Source organism: Thrips palmi, unplaced genomic scaffold, assembly GCF_012932325.1.
Source record: "Thrips palmi isolate BJ-2018 unplaced genomic scaffold, TpBJ-2018v1 HiC_scaffold_12, whole genome shotgun sequence".
Lineage (NCBI taxonomy): Eukaryota > Metazoa > Arthropoda > Insecta > Thysanoptera > Thripidae > Thrips > Thrips palmi.
In genome coordinates this window covers 7,155,184-7,177,940 of record NW_023144623.1, presented here as the reverse complement: position 1 = coordinate 7,177,940, position 22,757 = coordinate 7,155,184, and the positions used below count along the sequence as shown (strand labels likewise).

The following is a 22,757-nucleotide window of genomic DNA, read 5'->3' as shown; positions in this document are numbered from 1 at the left end:
TGGCGGGACTCAAACGGAGCAACGCGAGCAACGAGGTCCCCTTTCACGTCACGCCGCCGGTAGTGGCAAGGTGTGTGTGAGTCTGTGTGTGTGTGTGTGTGTGAGTGAGCGGGTGAATGTTGGTGTGTGTACGTGCAAACTTTTAGGAATCGATGTGGCAAAACGAAGGCCAATGCTGGGCGTGGCGGGGCGAAGGTCCGGTCGGCAGCGATGCCGATCGGACCGAAAGGATGCGAAGGGACGGGCAAGAATAACGAGGCTTTGCCCATTTTACGCGTGTAGACGCGCCGCGCGTGGCGTGGCGGGAAGGCGGTGGGGCGTGGCGAGGAGGTGGCAGAACGTAGCGCGGGGGCGGCGGAGCGTGGCAGGAAGGTGGCGACAGGAAGCCGATAGGGCGGTAAGGGCAGGGCAGGCAGGCTGCCAAGCCCTCAGCCGGCGCAGCCTGCCCGGTGCAGGGCTGCCTTGCTGGCGGGCTGCAGGGCGCGGTCCAGTAAGGGCTGGCCGGGCCGTTCGAGAAGAAGGCGGCGGAAATCGGGTTCCTGCGAGGCGCTGCGAGGGGAGTCGCACCGAGCCGTGATGTGTAGCCACCGTGCGCGTCGCCTCGCCGAGACCGAGAACCTCGCCGAGAAGGGCGTGAAGGCCCTGGAGGTGACGCAACGTCGCCGACGACGTTCTTACGGACCAGGAAATCATCCCCCATTCAGGGGATCTCTCAGCAGAAGGCGGCGGGGCAGAATGTACCAAAAAAACTACAAGCAAAAAAAAACCTTTTTGTTTATTATCTCTTTACAGAGCCTCTGAAAAAAAAGGGGGTGGACGAAAAACGAACTCGTTCTCGATGTTGCGTTTAATGCCTGCGAGGGAAGTCTTACTTCGTACACTTCCTAGCGGCCACGTGGGTCTCGACGCAAACCCGGCGCGCCAACTTGCCCGGGCCTTTTCTCCAACTAACTATTCCAGTCGCGCTGCACAGTTAGGCGAGTCTGCGCTTCCGCATCGATTTTCTTGTTTGCCTTTCACTCATACATTCCCTTTCGGGAACTTCCCCCTCCACCGCACAACACCGATGACTATCCCGCCCTCCCTTACGCGTGGGCCAAAACACACACAAACAGACACAGACACACACACACACAGACGCAACGCAGAACCGTGAAAATTTGATTCGACTATAATGAGATTTCCGACACGACCACTGTCTGATATATCGGATATGAACAGTGATGGTGTGTATGCGTCTGTGTGTGTGTGTTTGTGTGTGTGTGTTTGATGACTATGAATATTGGCGTGTGTGTGCGCGCGTTGCGGGCTGTTCATGCCCTCTATACGTAATGTGGGCACTAATCCCGGCGTGTTTTACGCGACGTGGCCCCCCGACATGAATGGAACGCGTCGTTTGAAAACGCGATTGAAAAGCACCTCCTCGACTCAGACAGACATCTCGCATTCGCGCCTGCTGCTCACGGGTTCGAATCTCCGCGCGTCGCTTCCACTCCTCGTTTTTCTCTCCCCCCTCCCCCCTCCCGATTCCGCGGCGCTCACATCTCATCCTGAAGGCACGCGGCGCCATCAAACAAGAAAAAGAAGGATCGCATTTCTCTCTCTTCTTGTGTGCGTGTGTGTGTTTTGAAACCGCTCGCCATTTCCCCTTTGAACTCGTATTCAATTTTCATCATCAAACCCACCGTTTCTTTAAAGACCGCGCCCTGCGCCAATGTCGTTCATGGCACTACCAATTATTGACGTCAATGAAACAAAAATCAAACAACAACAAACTCTGGAACAGTGTTGCACCAGTCACAGGAAGGAAATGCCTTGTAATCAGAGAGACATTCGTGGCTGCACAAAAACGTGCTACATCCCGCGCCCTCCAATCGTGGCACTTCCTCCTTGCAAATGAAGGGTGTGCCCGGGGTTCGGTCCGAGGACGGACGAATGCTCGCCATGTAAGGAACGCCGCCTCACAATACGCGACCTGATTACAACAACGAGGACACACGGACGGACGGACAGACAGACAGACGGACAGACAGGCAGGCAGACGGACAGACAGACCGACAGGGCTAAGGGCATCAGTCCAGCCAGCCCAGACCCGATCCCGACCCGTTTTTGTCGATATACTGTACCAAATTGACTCCCCTCTGACGACTCGAAGGCCGCTCCTCCTCCTCCCTCTGATCCCTCCTTCCTTGTCGTCCGCAGCAATCGGATCGTTTCATTCCTTTGTTTTCCTGGCCTAATTTCGGCCGGGGCGGTGGAGCGGGCCTTCGGAGCGAGACTTTCGGTCCCTTTGGTCGGATGTCACCGCCACATTTCATACCGGCCGGCCACCTCTCTCTCCCTCTCTTTCTCTTTCAGCAGATTGAATTCAGCGCCCAATGATGGAGCAGTGTTTCCAGTGTCGCGGGTCGTCTTGGGGCGCTAAACATTCCGCAGCAATGAATAGACGAGGTTGCCTGCGACAAGTGCAAAAAGACGTTTTTACATTGTTCCCTCCACTGATTGAAAAGCTGCCGATTTGAAGTAAAACTGGCAGCCTTCCACTCAGACGACGTTAAACATCCGCGATCGTGATCCGTTCTGCGACAAACTGCGGGGCCACTGCCAACGCGTTTCGCCACGGCCGACTGCGCCCCCATAAGGAAAGAAATTGAGTGAGAGACAGAAAATGAAAGATGCGCAGCATCGACAGGAAATAGAAACGGCCTTGACGCATTATGTCTGGCCAAGCCTCTGTGTGTGTGTGTGTGTGTGCCATAAGAGCCGGCTCTTTGTGGCCGACAAAAGGAAGGCGACCGTGAGGGTGGGGGGAAAGGGGGGCGGGGGGTCAGCAAATCATACGCAGTGTAGGGGGCAGCCCCAACCCGGGGGCCCGGGCCGGCGGGGCCATAATAAGATAAGCTAGCTGGAAGGAGCAACTTAGCGATGTGACCGGAATCCCCGAGGAGTTGGCGGCGTGACGCAAGAAGACCCGGCAAGCCACGGCAAGCCGCGCGGTGACAAGTCCACGCGCCGGCATTCAAATAGCGATCCAGACCGTCGGGCGCGACGGCGTGGCGAAGCCTGGCGGAACTCGCCCCCTTTTATTGGACAGCAGGTTGCATTCCGGAAGCGGGCCGCCGACGGGGCCCGACGTGGCAACAGGGTGGAAGTAGTGTTTTCCGAATCTCGGACGGGCTCGCTCGGGCCGCCGCCGCCTCTGGCCGCCTCTGGCCTGGACCGCCCCGGGCGCTGGAATGGACCGAAATGGAGTCCGATGCAAGATGGTGTTCGCCCGGCGCCACGCGGAGCTTGTACACGACGAGGAAAGAAAAAACAAAACAAGTGGGCCGCATTTCCACGATATTGTTTCCCGCGGAGACGACAGGCTATTTATGTGGGCTATTTCTGAAAATCCTGGAGACCGAGGGAAGCAGACACTCTCCTGATATACCGGCGTCCGAACCCAGGCCTCTGCACCCTAGTGTTTCTGAACAAATCTCCACAACAGCCACTTTAAAGAGACACATGAAATTTGTTCATAATTGAAAATCCCGATTGAGAGTCGCAATTCACTTAATGCCAGATCTAACAAGGCTTTTCATGCGAGTAAAATGATGATTAAAAGTTGTTTCTATTAGTCTGGACGGGCGGTTGTTCACCCCAGTGTACAAGAGCCTGTCTGTCTCCCTCCCCCTGTCCACGCGGCCCAGACCAGGCGGAGGCCCAGGCCGGGGCCCAGGCCCACTCCCGCAACATCATTGGACGAAAGGAAGGAACTTCCACTCACCGCCCGGGGCGATGGGGAAGGCGAGGCTGTGCTGCAGCGGCGCTGTCCCCGCTCGCTTACCTGACAAAAAGCGAAACAAAATTAACACACGTTTTTAAAAATAAAGTCATTACTGGAGGCTGCCGATAAGAACGAGGGTTTTTAAAATAATGAGAGGAGGAGGCAGGAGGCGAGTGAGCAGCAACGCAGGGGCGGGGCACGTTGGACACGGTGCGCGATCATCAGATCGCCTTTTCTTTTACTCAGTTTAATTTTTTTCTCTCACGTATTTCGTCGCTTGGCGTCGTTCATGTCATCGGCCGCAGCGCACGCCTCGCCGCTCCGAAATTATGAACCGTTTTATCCGGGGTCCGATCAGGGCATAATGCGATGCGACAAAGATTTACATGAACGCGCTATCCCTCTGATTTATCCATGACGCAGCGTCGCGCGGACCGGCCCATGTTGCGGCGTGCTGATGTGGCACACGCCTGCCACGCCCAGCGTCGCTCTGTCTCTCTCGGACCCACGTGGTGCCCCGCAGGGGTCCCGCAGGGGTCCCGCAGGGGTCCCGCAGGGGTCCCGCAGGGTGCGAGGAAGACAGAAGGACGGACCGCTGTTTCGGCCCGAGCCTGCTGCCAGCGATACGACGCAATAAAAATGGCGCGCCCGCAGCGCCCCTCCTGGCCGTGTTGACAACTACTTTTTGCGGGGAGGGTGGACCACTGGGACACTATCTCTATGGCGGCCTGGACGCGCTGGCCGAAAAACGCGCCCGGCCCGCTGCACATGCAGCCGGGAGGTGTGCACTGTTAAAAAAAATTTCTGAATTTTCAGACTAATTTGAGTGAAGTACTTTTACATAAACTCGTTATTAATTTTCAGACTCGTCTTGGTCTGAAAATGAAGTCTTAAAATTCAGACATGGCCAAGTCTTAAAATTCCCACTGCTTTGTAGCTGAAAATTCATACTTTTTGTCCAAAATTTTAGAACATACTGTGTGAATTCATCCTGCAGCAATTGTGCGGGTTCTCCTTTCCTTCGATGGGGTCACACTGGGTGGTTTCCACGTCATAATACAGGTTCACGTAAGAATGACCTTCACTGTTAAAAAAAATTTCTGAATTTTCAGACTAATTTGAGTGAAGTAGGTGAGTGTGGTGGTTAGGGCGGACCTACTGGACGGATAACGATTTTACTCCTGTGAGAGACAGAGCAAACTTCAAAGCGCGCCGGGATTCCGCGCACGATGGACACCATCGCTACTTAAAAAATATCAGACGAGATGGTCCGCAGTAAGACTGAGGCACTCGTCGTTCGAGGGTGAGATCACTTATAGAATCACCCATGTGTGCCACAACATCACGGAGGATCATGCGGGCACCCAACCTAATGACCGAACGCAGACGCCAGCGAGAGCCAACATTGAAATGCGGTTTTATCGACTTCAGAGTAATATTTTGTTTCAAACTTATTGCTAAAGGCTAGAGCTGATAATTACTAAAGCAACAGATGATGCTGTTTGCAAAAATTATTTACTTTAATGACATTAATCGGAAATACAAAGTGGCGATCTGCCGCGGCGCTCCAGGCGCCACCTAGCGGCAGGTCCCTGAAACGTAACTCCAGGCGGCTGCAAGCAAGTGGACCAAACCATTTGAGAAGTGATTGGTCCACAGTTTGCATTCAACAAGCTCCCTCAACATAACAACTGCCAATATCATAATGCTTTGATGCGCGACGTTTGATTTTGTATATCTGGTTTTGTATTAGTCAGCCTAATCTTAATTTTATGACTTCCCTCATTATGAAATTTCAGACTGGGTACAAATATTCAGACCAAGCACGGTCTCAGACTGCCCTGTCTGACATCTCAGACAAAAGTTATGAAATTTCATAAAAAGGTCTTAATTGGTGTTTCATAACGTCAAGTCTGAAAAAAGTTGTCTGAATTTTCAGAATTTTTTTAACAGTGTGGCGATAAGGGAGAGAGAGGGAGAATGGAGCAAGTGGCCGTGAAGGATGATCAGTCCGGACTGAGCGGCCCCAGAGGTCCGACGCGGTTCCCTTTCTCGTCCTGCATTTCCCGCTAGCGCTCTCCACCCGACACTCCTCTCTTTCTCTCTCTCGGATAGCGGCACAAAGCCACTGCTTGTGCACGACTGCGGAAAAACGGCTTGATTAAACACCATTGAGGGGCGGCCCAAAGTCATTGGGTCATACCTCCGACGGATAAACAAGGATCTAGATTGTTATGGCGCTGTGCTCCCGCCGGCTGCTCGCCGCTCCCTCCGCTCGGCCGGGCGAGTTGGAATATTTAGTCCACGGTCTCGATCATCCTGGCGATAAATTCGGGCGGGCAAAATGACGAGTACACTCAAGAGGGCCGGGCCGGCGGGGCCCGAGGCAGCGCGGCAGGAATGTAATAAGAGTCTTTGCGCAGTCTGAGGGCGGGGCGGGGCGGGGTGGTGCGCAGCCGGGGCGGGGTGACGTATAAGGCACCTTATAAGGCGGGGTAATATTTCCCGTCTCGTCCAACTACAAAGCGGGGCGTCCTTCTTTTTTTCTGTTTCATCAATATTCCCGCCCGGGGGGTTATTGGCTAGAGAAGAATGTACTTAGCCCAGACTTTAAAGGGCAGACCGCGACATTTTGCCCCGGGCGAAGTCTTGCGGAGCCAAGCCGGCCAACTTGCGAGCCGCGAAGTCACGGTTGGTTAGAGACGGCGCGACCCGGCGCGCGGCGCGGCGCACTCATACCTGGCGTCCCTGCGGTCTCATCAACTTGTTCGGGGCCATCGCGGCGGAACTGCGCTTTCAAGCAGCGCTGCACTGCAATATAGAGCGCTTCGCCGCAGACCGTTTCCGCGGTATTTTGGAAGAGCCTCGGTTAAACTTTGGTGAAAACGCTGCACACCGTCGAGGCGTACCGCTGTGCGGGACAATAAACCTGTCCAACGGCGAGGATTTCAGGTGACTCCAAAAACGGTGACGAGTTTTGAAAAATTATATCAAGCACTGGAATGGTGACGGGCTATGTCGGGCGTAGAATTTAAGACCCCGCCCCTCATAGGAAGGTCTCTGTCCTTTCTTCTGCGCGCCGTTCCGTCTCTGTCGCATCCGCACGCATCGCCGCTAGAGTGCAAGAGAGACACAGAGGACGCATATTGCCACCGTCATTTCCATCCAACTCCCAGAGGATAGTTCGCCCTCCCTTCAAAGCGGAGGTCGAAAGGGCGCCGAGGGACGCGGCGGGCATGCAAATTTATTATTGTCGCTCCAACAGGCGGCGTGCCCCGGCTGGCCCACGCTCCGTCCACTCCAACAAAACGGCGCGAAAGAGCGGCGGTTTTGAGTCAAGACGCTATAATTAGCGGCTGTAATGAGCACGACACACAAACTGCAAAGTAGTTCCGAGTTGCGATAAGGGTCCGAGCGAGGACGCCGGCGGCGGGCAGATCCCGGACGGTGTCGTACTGTCTCTCTCCTACCCCTCCGGGATGCCGTCGGAGCAAGAGAGAGGGAGTACACCACACTGCAGGAGTGGGCAGCGGGTAGGGCGGTTATCTCGACCAGCTGATGCCGCATTCTTGACCTCCCGTCCCGACTACTACAGCGCTACAGGAACTTTCGGTGAAAGCGCAGCATGGACATGGGGGCGTCCCCGCACCGCGTCCATCTGCTTTGGCATCCGGCAGCTGGTCCCGCTGCTGTTCCCTCTCCCCGCTGTCGCGGCAGACCGAGTCAAACATTCAAACAGTACAGCAACTCAACTCGGGGCACAACTTGGAGGGATTGGAAGCCGGCACGAAGCAGGCGACGTCACGCCCCTTGACTTCCACTCGCATCCGGTAAACTGGCTGCGCAAAGTCCCCCGACCCAAACCGCAGCTCAAGCATTGTTATTCTGACTTTCGATGAACAATCGAATTGCTAATATGTGCCATGGGTACACCTGCCTTAAGCTACTTCTCAAGCGGCCCGCATAACCATGACTCTACTGTACAAACGATTTGACTTTATTACCTCATATGAAACCAAAACCAAACGTAACCCCCAGATTCTCTAACCCACTTAAAAGAAGTTGATAATTGTGAACCAATGGCTTCCGCTCCAGACGTTCTCTTCACTGTTTGGTTTTGTTTGTTGCAGGAATGGTGAGAGTCGGCGACGAACATCGCGAAGACGGGCGAGTCAAAACGAAAACAAAGAAGCGGACATTGGAGGTTCCACACAAACAAGGCAGAAGTGCACGGAATAAAAGCAGGGACGCGACAAAAGAAGCGAGGATCCCGAAAGGTGGGTGAGAATTGACTGGCGAAATAAACGGGAAACAAAGTAGACAGTTAACGAGGCCTGTTTGGGTGGCGCGCAAGGTGGAGTGGCAACTCAATAGAACGTCGCTCGTTTGTTTGCGCGAGGGGGAAGGGGAGGGGGGAGCTCTTGGACGGAAGTCTAGGCGAACAACAAGCGTGCCAACACTACGCGCTTTGGCGCGCCTTTCAAGTCTGTTTGCGCTGCAAACTAAAGGCTGCTTACGGCGCCACGCTTACCGACTGGCGGTCAAAAAAGGAAACAAAAACGGAGGTAAAACCTGTCGAGTTGGCGTTGCCGGATCGCCGCACGAAGGGCGCGCGCTGTTGCCGGGTTGCCCCTCTCGACAGCCACGGAAAAAGAAATGCCTTCGCGGGATGGATCGCACTTTCGCTTTCCGAGGGGCTGCCGACAGGTGTAAGCCTGCGTCTCCGCCTTCTGACTCAGCGGGATAACGGTCTGATTTTTTTTCGGGGGAGGCGCGTTTTTCCGTCGACGCCACCAAGCTAGCGGCGTCATGGCCTTGCACAAGTCTCATCATTACACTCACAGACTCTCGCACACACTGGAGGACGGACACACACTCAACAGCAAAAAACGCTCCGTCTCCTTTGGTGTCACTGAGAAATCGCCCAATCACCGCCTTGCAGAAAGGGTTCGCTGCAATCGAAGAGACCCGGGCGACGTTTCAATCGGCCGTAACCGATCGCCTGTCCTTCTTCTTGTTGTTGTTGTTGTTCCTGCTGCTGTCGCCTTTAAATTGGTCCAGCCGACATTTGTCCATTTTGCCGCTTCGCTGCGCTTTATTCGCTTCACTCAAAGCCAATAAATAGCCTGGAAATATGGCCGCTCGGCAATCATACGGAGCCGGCTGCGCTAAATGCGAGACACGGAGCGCCACTTAGGGCCGAGGTTAAGACCGGCGGGCCACTCCTCATCCACGGTCAGCCAGCCGGGCCTGCCGGGCCACCCGGACGCCCAGAAAGGCCTCGTTGAGCCGATGACTGCAGTGGGAATGGACCCGGCCTTATACATAATGCAAACACACACCCTCCCTCTCCCTTTCGCTTCTTTCCACTTTTTCCTCCGCCCTCTCACTCTCCGTCGCCGTGCCGGCCTTTACGGGCGTGTCCGGCCATAGATAGGCGCCATGATCGCACCTGGACGACGTCGCGCCCTTCCAGAGGGGTTTTCCGGGACCCCGGGCCGGACCGTGTCCCTGGGCCCTTCGCAGTGAAGGGCTCAGCGCCCTGACCACCGCGGGTTGGTTGGTCCCACCGCGGTAGGGTGAGCGCCGCCAGCGCTGGGAGAAAGGAACACAGCGCGCATTGATGAAGCCGTATGCACCCAATCAACATGGACGCTGGTAAAATGCAGTCGTTCACCCATGCACTTTCATAGTAAGTCAAACCAAGCTTCCTAATCACCTAATTCCCTCTTACATGGGCGTAATGTCTTCAAGCGTTGGGTTACGCTCCAATGAAGCGAAAGGTTCCGCCTTCGTTCTACCAGTGCAGTGCACTCCGGCCTCATTACTTTGCACCCGCCCACCCACTGATGCATGCCGCGATTACCCGGCTGGTGCCGAGAATAGGATTCGCACGACCGGCAAAACGGTGTTCTCGCGATCGGAATCGGCTGCGCCAAAGTGCACAACACTGTCATGCACTGCACGATGCGTGATGCGCCTGATTGGATTGGACGCCGATTGGCGTTCTCGACTTGGTGGGCGACACGCAACGGGCGCACCGTGGTGTTCCGGCTGTGCTTGGATCATGTTGCACTGCCTTCCTAAAGATCGTCACAGGCGCCACTTGGCCTAGATTCCCCATTATCATCTCTTTACCTCACCTCCCAAGTTTACCTTACCTAAAAGACGCCCCCTCGAGCTTAACCTAATCCCACCATCACCCTCCTAATATTTCACTGTAATGGCGAATTAACTTCGCACCCCCTCAATCTTTACAGAGCAGCCCACTAATGTTGGTTCCGCTTACGACCATCCCCTCTCTTAGGTGGTTCCCGGTGACTGTGGTCGAAACCCCCTTCTTGCACCTTTGGTCATCCTCCCTCCTTGTTTGTCCCATGTGCCTTCGTCATCCTATCCTGTTGCTCCCCGTTTCTCCCTTCGTCCTGGCCGGTCCCTTCTCGCCAATCCGATTCAAGCCACCACCCTTCTCCCTCCCACACGAACAGCTTGCGCTGCTTGCGCTATGTAAATGGGGCGAGGGATCGAGACGCACGCAGGAATTACAAGTCAACTTTGGAACGGCCGCCGGCGGCGCAGCCAAAAGTTACCAAGAATCAACTGCCAGCGGCCCCAAAAGTCTTTCCACATTTCCCTGCCAAAATTATAAAGGCCTTCGAAAAGTTGGAACGGCGTTTTAAAGGCGGGGCGGTGGGGGTGCCCCGCCGGCGGTGACCTCGGGCCGCGGACCGGCCCCGCACGGCGAGGCTGGGGGGAAGGGGGGGGAGGTGCTCCATGTCGAACAGCGGGAACGCGGATCGCGGACTCCACCGGCGGAGCTTTCCATCTGAGCGGAGGAAAATTCTGTTTGGGGATGCCGAGGCCGAAGTGGCCGAAGCGGCCGAAGCGAGCGAAGCGCTGGCCGTGATCCAGATCTACACTGCAAAGCCCCCCCAGGGTCCCAAGGGCCGCCGTGCGCACGTAATCCTGGAGGCTGACCACACGTGGACAGGAGGAGGGGGAGGGGGCGCAGCAGTGGATTGTGGCCTTTCAAGCGCCCACACCTACCGACGTAATCGCCCCCTCCCCTTTTCTCTCCCGTTTCCCTTCGCCGGCACTAATTGAGGAATGGCTGCGCACTCTTACACTCTCCAAAAGTGCGTCTTCAGGCATTTCGTCTGGATTTTGTCGATCCCACCCGAAGGTTCTTTCTTTTGGACAGAAAAACATCCTCCACGACATCGGCCTATGAGTCGAAGAGTACACACGAAAGAAACCTTGCCCACTTCAGTGCGTTGCCAAAAGCTAGGGTTATTGAATGAAACTTTTAATTTTCGTGAAAATTTAATGAAAATACAGGCCTTTTAATATTTCTCATAAGCACTTGATTTTTACTTTCCAGATTCTATGGATTTCCCAATAAACTTTCAGCAGGCGCTGACTTTGTGGCCTATGTTAGGGATGAATCAAGTGCCATTCCTTTTTATTTTTTGCCCCTCTTTCGGCGTGCGTTAAAATGATGATTCATCCCCGAACCTGTGTTTAAGAGGGACCGCGGAGGCCGCGCGCAGAATAGAGTGCGGATTTATTCAACACCGCTCTAAATGCCGACGCCCCCTCCCCCTCTTCCAGTCCCCCGGGCTCACATCAGCTTATCCTAAATCCGAGCCTGATGATGCAGCGACATTCGGGCGGCTCACTCCACCGGAAGCCGTCGTTGTGTACGTCTCAAAATGTGTGCGCCTAATTTCCGGTCGGGTAAAGCAGCAGATTTTTTTACTCCGAATTATTATATCTAACAAAAACCGCCCTAGCGCGACTATTCATCTCCCCATTTTTTCTTTGTTTTATCTGTCACAGTGTAAAGATAGAGCCGGTGGTGAAAAAATCACATTCTATCCAGTGGAAGGGGAGGTTATTCGGACCCATGGCTTCTATTTTTGAATATTTTTTTTCGCCATAAAAATGGCGCCACTGCGGCGGCTCACCTTTTGGAACAATGGCTGGTAATTAATGAGCTGGCTGTTGTGCCCAGGGCGGGCCGCGCTGTCACCAGTGACGCCAAATTTAAATTAATTTTTCAGGCGGCGTATAAAAAGCAATGGGCGTGACGTCATCGCTTGGCTCGCGGATTTGGGTCAGGGCGCAGGCAGTCGTTGGTGTTTGGTTCCATCGCGGCACGTTTTGTTTACGTCTGGAGCCCTCTCGAGGCCGTGGCCTGGCGGGCCCAGCCCGGCCCACAGCCCACATAGCGGTCCGGATCGTGTCCCACTGGGATGACTGCCAATCAGATTTGTCGTCCAGCAGCCCGCTATCGGGGACAACGACCAAACAATGTTGGTACTGCGGACCTTGAGGCTGCCGCTTGCTGCCGCTCCACCGGACGAGTCACGTGGTACAGTCTCCGTGCCCTCCGCCAAGGCCGGGGCGGGGAGTCCCGCGCGACCGCCAAAATGCCCCCACGGCCGCCAACCTAGATGGAACATGTCCCACACTAATTATCATGGACTCTTTGATCTTCTGGCTTCATGTTACATTCACTATACGGTTTCCAGCACGGACTCAGAAGGAAATTTCAAGCGAAAAAGAAAATTGTGGATCTTGAGCTTAATTCAGACCGGTTCGCATCGACTTAAACCGTTTCAATTTCATCGGAAATTCACGCCACTGTGTCTGTGCCCGCGTGGAGACAGCTCAGCAGTTTGACGCCGTGTCGCAGCATTCAAAACATTGCCATTGTGGCGAATAAGGCGGGGCGGGGCGAGAGACGGGGCAAGAGGCGGCACGCAATGGAGCGGCAGGATGCGCGGTCACGCGAACCAATCCGGTCGCCATCTCCACACAGCAGACTGATTCTGGGGGTCGTTGTCGTCGCTCTGTCTTCCTCGCACCTACAAGGCACGCCCCCATGAGGGCAAGAGACGGCGCGGCGACGACTCAGAGTCAGTCTACTGCTCGGCCTGCTTGGCCTGCTCCGCACAGAGCGGCGCGTGATTTGTGGCCAGGCCGTGACTCGCGGCCAATGGCGCCCGTCACTGCAAGGGATATTATTTTTACTCGCAATTTGATCCCACCGAAACGTGCGACGGCCAATTTTTACGACGACGCGCCTCGCTTGTTCTCGTTTTTTATTCGGCCGCGCACGCGGGCGTGTGGGTTTTCACTTGGAGCGACGCGAGCGGCCGTTGTTGTAGGCTCTCAGGAAAGATCAGGACTTTTCATCCTGGACTTTTCGCAATTACCACTTGGTATTCCTCAGCACCACTTGGTATTTCTCAAGTACCACTTGGTACCACTAGGAATGAAAAATCAGAAAAATGTACTCGTGGCACGCGGCGACATTGTTGAATGAAGCGCCGCGCAGAATATCCTGAATTATTAGGCCGCCCCTGCATGCCGTGGCGATAAACTAATTAACTAGGGTAATTTGGCAATGTGCCCTCCTCCAAGGCCTGTGCGAGGGCGTGGTGGAGCGGAAAAGAGGGAGGGGGGGGGGTGCCGTCGCTGCCAAGACCGAGAGGAGGGGGGAGGGGTACCCACCTGCTCAGCAGCCTTCCAGTAATCAACTTGAGCAACCGGATTAATGTCGGGCCAAGCGGAGCGAGATTGGAACACGAAAAATCAGAAAGCATAGCAAAGCGACGACGTCGACGCGGGGTTCGATACTTCTCGCACGAACTCGGCACCGCAACCGCCCGCGAGCCGGCTCTAACTAGACATGTAATTGAGCGGCCAGATGTACACACACACACACAGAATCAAACAAAAGCGAACTCAGGAACGCACACCCGCACGTGGGTGGCGGTCGACCAACCTCAGAGAGCCCGCATTTTTATGGCTGTTAATTGCGGCTGGGCGGTGTGACCAAAGGGGGCGGGGGAGGGGGCGGCCACCACACCTATTTGTGCAGGCACAAAAGGGCGTGGCCTGAAAGGCAGCTGTTTCGAGCTATCGATCGGCCGGTCGAGGACTCGATAATCGAGTGCGACACAGCGAGATGGCGTGAGGAAGGGTTGTCTCTGTTTTCCTTTTTCAGTGCCCCTTCCGTGCCGGCGCTCCGGAGTCAATGTAGTTGCCTGCTATTGGCAAGGCAGGCCCTATTAGTCCTTCCGGGGATTCTCTCTAAAAGCGACGACGGCCCCGACTGGATTAAAGCTAGAATGTCAGCAGGCCGCTTTGTTGATTTTGCCAGAAGTGCGCGCTGGTTTTCCCTCGCTTTTTCCTATTTTTTCTGCTGCGCACAGCCACTTGATCAAGATCGTCGCGGGAACCGATTTTTCTTGGCAGTTTCTATTCGCCACAATAACCACGGCAAAAGGCGCACAGCAGGTCGTGCAAAGGGTTTGATGGCATCTACAGCGTGTTGCCGCGGACTGCACCCCCTCGCGGGTTAGCAGGGCAATGCTACGCCGGAACTGCGTTCTTCAAACTGAAAATATAATACTATCTGAAACCTTTGCTTATCTTCGCTACAGAGCAGAAGTAAACTCTCGCCAAGTCGAGTGTAATGTTCAGGGCGTGCTTTTTAGGGCGATCAATGCGCTGCGTTCCATCGCCACCAGTGTCTCTCTGCTCCCTTTTCACGACCGCAATGAGCAGCTCGTCACGAACGGCGTAATCAGGGACACGACACGCCGTGGTCTGTTTTTAACGACCCATCTCTCTGTACGGGAGGCATGTCGGTGTTCCACACGCCGAAAACGAAAGTTGCAAATAGCTTCGCAAGTTTTATGGACACTGTGGAATCCGTACACTGTTTTGTTGCCTGGTCTCTATCAAGTGCTCTCAGGCACGGTGTTTATCGACGGCAGCTAGAATAATTTGGAGAGCGGGTTCAAAAAAATATTTTTCCACAGAAACAGCTCTTGAATCCGCATGCTTTTTGCGGGCGGGTTGGACTGCCATCTCTTTGAGCGGCGCGTGAGATCGCAGTGCTGATCTGCACTAATTCCAGATGCTGCCGCCAGATAGCGCGTGGGGCCCCACCACAAGTGTCGCAAGCCCCCAATCTGACCAATCAAACGACGTCGACTTCTTTTAGGAGGGGACGAGAAAAAAAGGCAAAGAGGCGATTTGAACCAGAGGCCGCGCAGCCACCCCTCTCCCGTCGGTGACCTTCACCCCGGCGAGAACCCAGATTCACCCCCAACGTTGACGCAAACATCCTGTTCCGATTTTACTTTTCATGCAACACGACCTTTTTTCTTCTCTTTTCATAAAAGAGTGCGACGCCTGTAAATTTATGGGTGGCTTTATCACAGAGGTCCGCCGAAGCTCTTCTGCCGGCAACCACGATCCTGGTGCTGCGGCTGCGCGGGAGGTCGTCACATGTGGCTACAAAGTCCTGCGTTCCACCACACCCACACAAACTCACACACACGCACACGCACGCACAGCCGCCGTCACCGTCCTGCCTGCAGTTTTTTATAGGTTCATAAACCCCGGCCTGGCGTTGTGCCTGCCGATGGCGGCGAGGTTTGAATGCCTGGCGATACAAAACACACACACACACAACCTTCGCATGCTGTTCCTCAAGCGTTCCGGAACCCACCAGACTTTAAGATCCTCATCTCTCTCCTTTGCTCTATTGTGGCTGCACACGTTTCAGAGGGCTGCCTCATTTTTTGTCCTCGAACATCCCCACTACGTGCTCCGGGGGCGTTTCAGTGCGAAAATCACGGCGGAGCGGTATTTACCAATTTCGCGCTCTATATATACTTTCGCGTCACGGCTGCGCGGCTGCGACGCTCGCGTGCGCTGGGGGTGTTAAGAACAGGATGCCACCCTCCCCCTCCCCCGGTCAACCTCCAACTACTTCATCTCTTAGGAGAGGGGGAGAGAGAAATGCGGCAGGGGGTGCATTATGCAGCAAGGAGTGACTTCCTTTCCAAAGTGAATGACTGTCTCTGCATTCAGAGCCACACCCCGCGGAGGGCAACTTTTCTCAAAAAGCAAACACTCCAGACACTGTCAAGAAGCGCAGCGTGCAGTCCACCAGACGGACAGACGGGTGCTCGCTCGCTGCGCGCGAACAAACCACACAAAACATACAAAAATGGTGAATTTTTGTGACGCGACGCGGCGTGCGCAAGTAGGGCGGGGCAGCGGCCTCGACATGGAAAAAAAAAACACGAAAAAAACCGCTTTTGGCTTGTTACCCGGGGGAGCTGCCGGCACCCCGACACCCCGTCCGGGACCTGCAGGTTGGTGCGCCCATTCCGAACAGGGCTTCCGTTGCCGTCTCTCTCGCACCCACACGGGCCGCCCCGTGAGTGCGAGAGAGCACCGCGCTCGGAGTCAACCCGCAGGGCCGTCCCGCCAGAGTAGACCTGCTTCCGGAGGTGCCCACAGCCCTGCACGAAATTAAGTCTCTAACAAAAAGATGGCCTTCTGCGCCGGAAAGACGAACGCCTTAGGGGTGGCGGCACGGCCGCGCCCCGGGCCGCAGTGCTTGGCGTCGACTCGGTTCGTGTGAAACGTCCCAAGGCTGCGGCTCAGATTTGGACAGCGTGGGGTTACACTAGGCGGACTCTCTTCGCAGCATGCTGGAGGGCTACCTCGGAAAGATTAGACCATCAACTTTTTGGTGGTCTGATGTTAATTAATACTTTAGATTTTCCAATATATTTTTCAAGAACTTGGGGCTTGCTTGCTGGGTCTCTCGGTCTACCCCGACGTTAACGTGGACTAGTTTAGGGGTTTCGGGGTTCCTAAGTGCTTTCCGTCGTCGTGTGGGAGGTCATCTCTGTGGTCGTGCGCCATGGCGGTCGTGGGTCGGGCTGCGCGGGGCTGCGGCGAGGCTAGGCTTGCTGGCTTGCTGCGGGCTACTTTGCGAGGCCGTCCCGGCTGTCCCCGGCCTGTCCATACGCACCGCACACTGAACGCAGCTCAAACTTTGGGGGGCTCACTGCCGCTCTGGACCAACTTGCCTGTCGGGGGCGAGTTTCCGTCACCGCTTTTCCGCTTTGCCAAACAACTCGGTGGAGGCGACGCTTCGGTGTCGCACCTGCCTGATTATTGTCGCCTCGACGAAGGCTACGCCCAGAAAAGTCTTGTCAGCAAAGTAGAGCATTCCGGGACATTCGGCACAAACAAAACATGTCTCCAGAAATGATTTTTTTGTGTAAGAGCGCCTTAAAGCACCACCGGCCAGCAGGCCAAGGCAAGCACTGTTTGTATCACATCGACCGCCTTCTCGCGATAGTGTGAATAAAGGTCGCGTGTCGATTCGTCGCACAGACACACACACACGCGCGCGCGCGCTAACGCATTACAAACACAGCCGCACCAGCGCACCGCGCACATGCACGCACACAAGGCGGAAACAAACACACACAGGAACTAGGCCACTAGTCGAAGCAGCCGCCACCGCAGAAAAGGGGCCATGATAATGTTGTGCAATCTGGCTTCCAATTACTCCGAGACAAGATTTATGTAACGGAATGCGGAAAGGCCGCGCGGGCCGCGCCGGGGCGCCTCGGCGTCTAGGGCCGCCCGTCCAGCGCGGCACGGCTGGAGGCCGGGAGTCGAAGAGCGCTGGAGGCTGCTGGAGAACACTGGAGGAGGGTCCTGGAGAATGCTGGAAAATGCCGGTGAAGAACCGAGCGCTGCAGGAAGTCACTGGAGCACAGTCTTTAGAGGCTTTCTGGGACCGTTGCAGAAGACGAGGGCTCTGGAGAATGCTAGATCCGAAGGCCGCTGGAGAATGCTATGGGCCGCTGGAAATGCTGGGGTCCGCTGGTGGCGCGCGCGTCCGGAAAAACGGTCTATATTGCGGGCATGAGATGTTTGCCTGTTGGCTGCGGGGAACTGCGTAGCGACGCAGCGCCGCTAAAGGATGAGTTAGCTCTGTTCATCTTGGTCGCCGCCACCCTCCCCGCCGCAGCGCCGCCGTCGTCGTGAAGGTCGCGGTGGCGTCGTCGGGGAGGGCCCCCCAGCGGCGCGACAAAGCAGCCCCGGGATTCGAACGTGTGTTTGGCGTCTCGTCACCGGGGGCCCCGTCATCCCCATAGTTCCCGACAAGCCGGACGGACGCCAAACAACGCCTCTCCCCTTGAGGCGACGCGCGAAGCTCCGCGGCCACCATTGTCCGCCGGGCCGGCCGGGTGGCTCGACCAGGGAACGGACGCATCGATGTGGCTTATTGGCCAGCCTCGGGCGGGTTCCTTGGCCCACTCGGCACACTGGCCAAAACTGGGTCAGGAAAGTCGTCTTTGAATTCCCCATTTAATTCTGACGAAACGAAATTTAGAAAGTGCGTACTTGACCTGTGAGTCAATCAAACGTCACGGAAATAAACTTGGAGAGATCGACAAACATTTAGCTTTGTGGTTCGCCTTGTTCTCTGGTCAACAATAAGCTGCAATACGAAGGACGTTTGCTTTCGAGCTCAGGACTACAATTACAGTGCCACCAATTCGCAAAGTCGCGGTACAGTTCATTACAACCTGGAAATAGAGGATCGCTGCTTGAAAATTAACGATTCTTATCACGGAAACAATCAGCTGCGCGCGTTACTGGAGGGTATCCAGCATAACCCTTTTTATGATATCCACTTGGAGCGGCAGCGCGCTCATAGACTGCGCTGCAAGGCAGGCAGCACTCAAAATTTCATGTCTTCATTGCATTTTATTAAACTCCAGTATGCTTCAAAGTACTCTGTCGCTAAGGATGGGTCTGCCGGCGCTACAGTCAGTCAAGCCGGAACGACCTTCAGAGAACACTAAGTTATTACTGCGCACTCTCATCCAGAGCATCGACACAGTCCTCCATGATTGGCTGATATGGCTTGTGGCTTGCAGACCAGTGTGCACAACTCAGTTGATATACTCGTGAAGCTTATATAGACAGCTATCATCAGCCAAACATTGAGGAGTCAATCGAGACCGGAGTGCGGCAGCCATTGGTGGAAAGCACACTCCGTCATGAGATTTCAAAGCGACCGCAAAGGTAACGCCTTGGCCGGGCGGCGAAATAGAATCGTGGAAACGGGTACCATAATGGAAAAGTGCGCGGGGCGGAGGCGGCCGCGCTGGAGCCGACGCGGCAGTTCCACTGCAACTTTCCTCCTTCATTTCCAACTTCATTAGCGACCAATTACTGGCCTGTGGAGCCCAACCCGCTCTCCTACCTCAGCAGCACCTTCTTTCCCGAGGAAAACACGAAAAAAAGAGAAAAATCCAGCCGGACATGTTTTTTTCTGGGAGTGGGGGCGGGGGGCTTTACTGGACCCGTTCTCTGAGCCACTAGGAATAGCTGGGACTTTACATTATATGTCACTAAAACAAGCTGTGCTGAAAGTTTATAGACTGACAATAATACGTAGTAAACTCGGAACGCGGCACCAACTATTTGCTTACAAACTTGCTCGAAAGGGTGGCCAATTTGGCAAATAATACGGCCCATTGGGATGGGCGGGCCGTCCCTCCGGCCGTGCCGGGCCTTGCCGGGCCGTGCCCATCTGATTGCCTACCTGCCAGGGACAGGGGTCGAATGGAGCGGCATAGGCCTGCCCCGCCGTAGGGCACGCTGCGCGCACACAGTATGGTGATACTGTGTATTGGCACGGCGCCAGAAGTCGCCATGCCAACCCCAGCCCCCGGGGTGCTTCGGGCCGCGGGGCGTGGAGGACGCAGTGGGCTGTCGGGAACCAGGCCTCGCGCGGACCCCCGCCGAGAGACGCCTCGGGGGATGAGTTGTTGGAGACCAGTGACTAGGAAGGATGGCTGATTGGAGAAACTGAAATTGGTGCAGGAAGAACCAGCCAGGTGGTTCGAAGGGAGAGTTGGTGATTTCTGAAGCTAGGCCGCACTTCATCGACGTGGAGTCACACAACCCCAACTACGACTTTTAATCGAGCCATTATTTATTTTGAAGTTTAAGCTTTTTTCAGAACTAATTCAGGAATTTTTTTAAAAACATTTTTGTCACTTTGAGAAATGCTTTATTCCCGTGGTATTCGTGCACGTGCACCTGCAGGTGGAGGGCAGTGGTGGATCCTGACTTTTACCGTTTACGACTTTTAGAACGACGTTATAAATTCAGCAAAATCGTCACCCACCCACTTCATGTCCAAGGCGGCGCCAGCGTGGGTGAGAAAGAGAGAGGGGGGGGGGACGCGTGGGCTGACGGCTGAAGAGGGTATCGCTGTCACTGTCAAGCCGCCCGCGGCAAATGATCCTTCCGCAGCAAAAAGGGCCGGGACGTCCGCGCCTCGGTCCGCGTCGATCCCCCGCACACCTCCAGTAGAATGATTCCTAGAGGGGCGTTCTCGTCGCACTCATGGGGCGTCGCGTGGTGGAGCGAGAGAGGCCGAGGGAAGGACTCTTCAAAATCACTCGTCAGCCGGCCTGCAGCCATCGCTCTCCCTTCTCTCTCCGCGCTGACAGGTTAATGCACGGCTCTTGTCCACCATAACTCTTGGAGTCGGTGCCTCCCGCTCTCGAGGCCGAGGTTCGAATCTCGGCCAAGTCTCCCGCCTTTCTTTCTCGCGTCCACTCCGCGCCCTGCTGTCTGAGTCAGTGTGCAGTGAAACCCGGCGTGAATTGAAACGAGATAATCGGCAGGAATTGAAAAGTAGTGATGCCGCAGAGCGGAGAGTGCTAACAGTGCTGGGAAAAAGAGGCCGAGAGAGCACAGCGCACAGACCGCGCTGGCACCGCGCCACCATTGAGACAAGTCCGCCTCGCGGCGCGCAGATGGTGCTGCCGACAGGCTGATGGACAGACTGGTCGCCAAAGTCACGCGTTGTGGAACCCGAGCGATAGTGCGCCTCGCAGTACGGCTCGGCAAAAATGGCCTGATTCTCTTTCACTACCAGAGATGCATAACTAGGTCAAAACGGCACACCCTCCTCTCATCATTCCCCCCGCACGCCAAGTACTTTTCATTCGCAAACAGTGCAATTTTCACAGCGTTCCCTCAGGCCCCTGCGAGGGGGGACGAGAGAAGCACTAACAACCTGTAGCCAGGCTGAAGCCAGGCTGTAGCCAGAGGCAAACGCCTCCAGGGACGCGTTTCTCCTATTTCCCGCCTGGAATATTTTAAAAGGCGGATTTAAGGGAGCGGAGTCCCTCAGTCGCAGCCGAGTCCCTCTCTAAGGGCGGCGTAGGGATGAGCGATAAAGGGTGCACGCGCGGCGCCACTCGTCTCGTTTTGTTTTCTGTCGCAACGTCGCCATGACCAGGACACACTCACACAAACCACACAGGGCACGTTACTATCCAGCAACCGTCCAATTATCTCCAATTTAACTCCACTTAGGCCGAATTATATGCCAATTCGATATGGATGGGCCATAAAGCAATTACACCCTGTGTGTGTGTGTGTGTGTGGTTCCAGTCCTCGCATGGCTCAAGTAACACATGCAGAGGGAGGCTAAGGGCAGCTCGGGGAAGCCGTCCCGCAGGGCCGTCCATCGTGCCGTAATGTATTAGGCACCCGTATGCACTTCACGTAGACCCCGAAACGTGCGGTCCAACGCCCCCCGTGCAAACAGATCGGGGCGCGAAGTTTTGCGGAGTAGCAGCAAGACGCTTCCACATGCCCCCACGGCCCTTGGCTCGCACTGGCGGTGTAGGGTAGCCAGCCGTTCGGACCCGAACTACTGTTGCACGCGTCCCACGGCGCAGCTCAACTTGGCCAGTGTCCTCGGGGATGCGCCGGGCCGACCATGCGCACTTGCCGTCTCTCTCTCTCTTTCTCACACACACACACACACACACACACACACAGAGAGAGAGAGAGTCTGCCAAAGCCTGAGCGACAGTTTGGAAGCGACAAGAGACGCGAACCACTGTTCCCTTGCTTCTCTCGCTGCAGGGTTCTTGCTTAGCCCACACCTCGCAGACCGTTTTTGCGACAGTCGTCGCTACACGTGTCCGTGAAATGAAATGGCGTCCTGGCTGGCTGCCGAGGAGCCCCCGAGCCCCTCCCAGAAGCCCCGCCGCTGCACCGCCCACTCCCCATTATAATCGGTCCACTATGTTGCAGGTTGCTCCCGCGCTGGCGTGACACCGGACGGCCGGCCGGACAGGTAAGTAGAGAATGCGGGTGGTCTCAAGACTCTCCTCCTTCATGTCCTACCATGGGTAAGCGATGGCCAAAAGGCTCGTTTCGGACCAGAGGCGTCTAAAATTTGGGGTTCTTACACCACAATCATTCACTACACTCAATTCAAGAATAATATTTTTTGGCCGCGGTGGTTTTGTTAGTTTATTTTTGCTCGTGTTTTTGTTCCACTTGGCGGCAAACCAGCGCCGAGTTTGCCGATGACAAGTCATGCCGCGGTCAACTGCTGCTTACCTGGAACAAAAAGAAAACAGCGTCAAGGTCGAGGACGAGGCAAATCCAGCCAGACGGCAAAGTGTCAAGCCGAGCAAAGTTTCTAAATCCGACGTCAGAGCGCGCTCTCGGCCCAGCCCGGTCCTCCCAGCTGCTGAATATGAGAGTCGCCGGGCGCGCCGGGGTGACTCCGTCACCAGCCCGTATTACACCTGTGCTAAGAAAACAACACCAAAAACAACAAGAACAGATAGAGGGTCATTTGTTTCATTTTCCACTCAAGTGGCGGTGCGGCCCCGGGCGCCCCAGCCTGGGACTCCCAGGGCGGCAAGTGAAGTTGACTCAACTCAAGGACCACACCAATTTTTCGCCGTACTTTCTCCCAGCGAAATATGACTGGTGCCGAGGCTGCTGGCACACCGCCACCCCCTCCCCTTCCCCTCCGACGACGACCCTCTTCAACAACTGGCCTGCCCCAATCGATTCCGGGACGGCTTATTTCAAAGGGATGGAAAAAAGCTGCAATATGGAACGGAATTTCTGTGCCCCTTTATTTTTTTCACGAGACAAAAAACGAAAACCCACCGAGTTGTGCGAGCTGGGGCTCTTGCATAATTACTGAGTACCTACGGAGCCCTAAGACCGACAATTGTCCGGGAGAACGACTGTGAGCCGACCTTGCCAAACTTTGCGAAAACTTTGTGTTTCCCAGTCATTGGTGTAGCAT

General features: G+C 55.4%; 1 long non-coding RNA gene across 1 annotated transcript in view; it reads left to right on the top strand.

Annotated features, from left to right (window-relative positions):
* The window catches only part of LOC117640719, a 73,292-nt gene that overhangs the window by 50,295 nt on the left and 240 nt on the right, over nucleotides 1–22,757 (top strand). The window contains exons 2-3 of the long non-coding RNA XR_004587449.1: nucleotides 7,900–8,046; nucleotides 21,740–21,782. This is a non-coding gene — a long non-coding RNA (uncharacterized LOC117640719). The remainder of the gene's footprint in view (nucleotides 1–7,899; nucleotides 8,047–21,739; nucleotides 21,783–22,757) is intronic.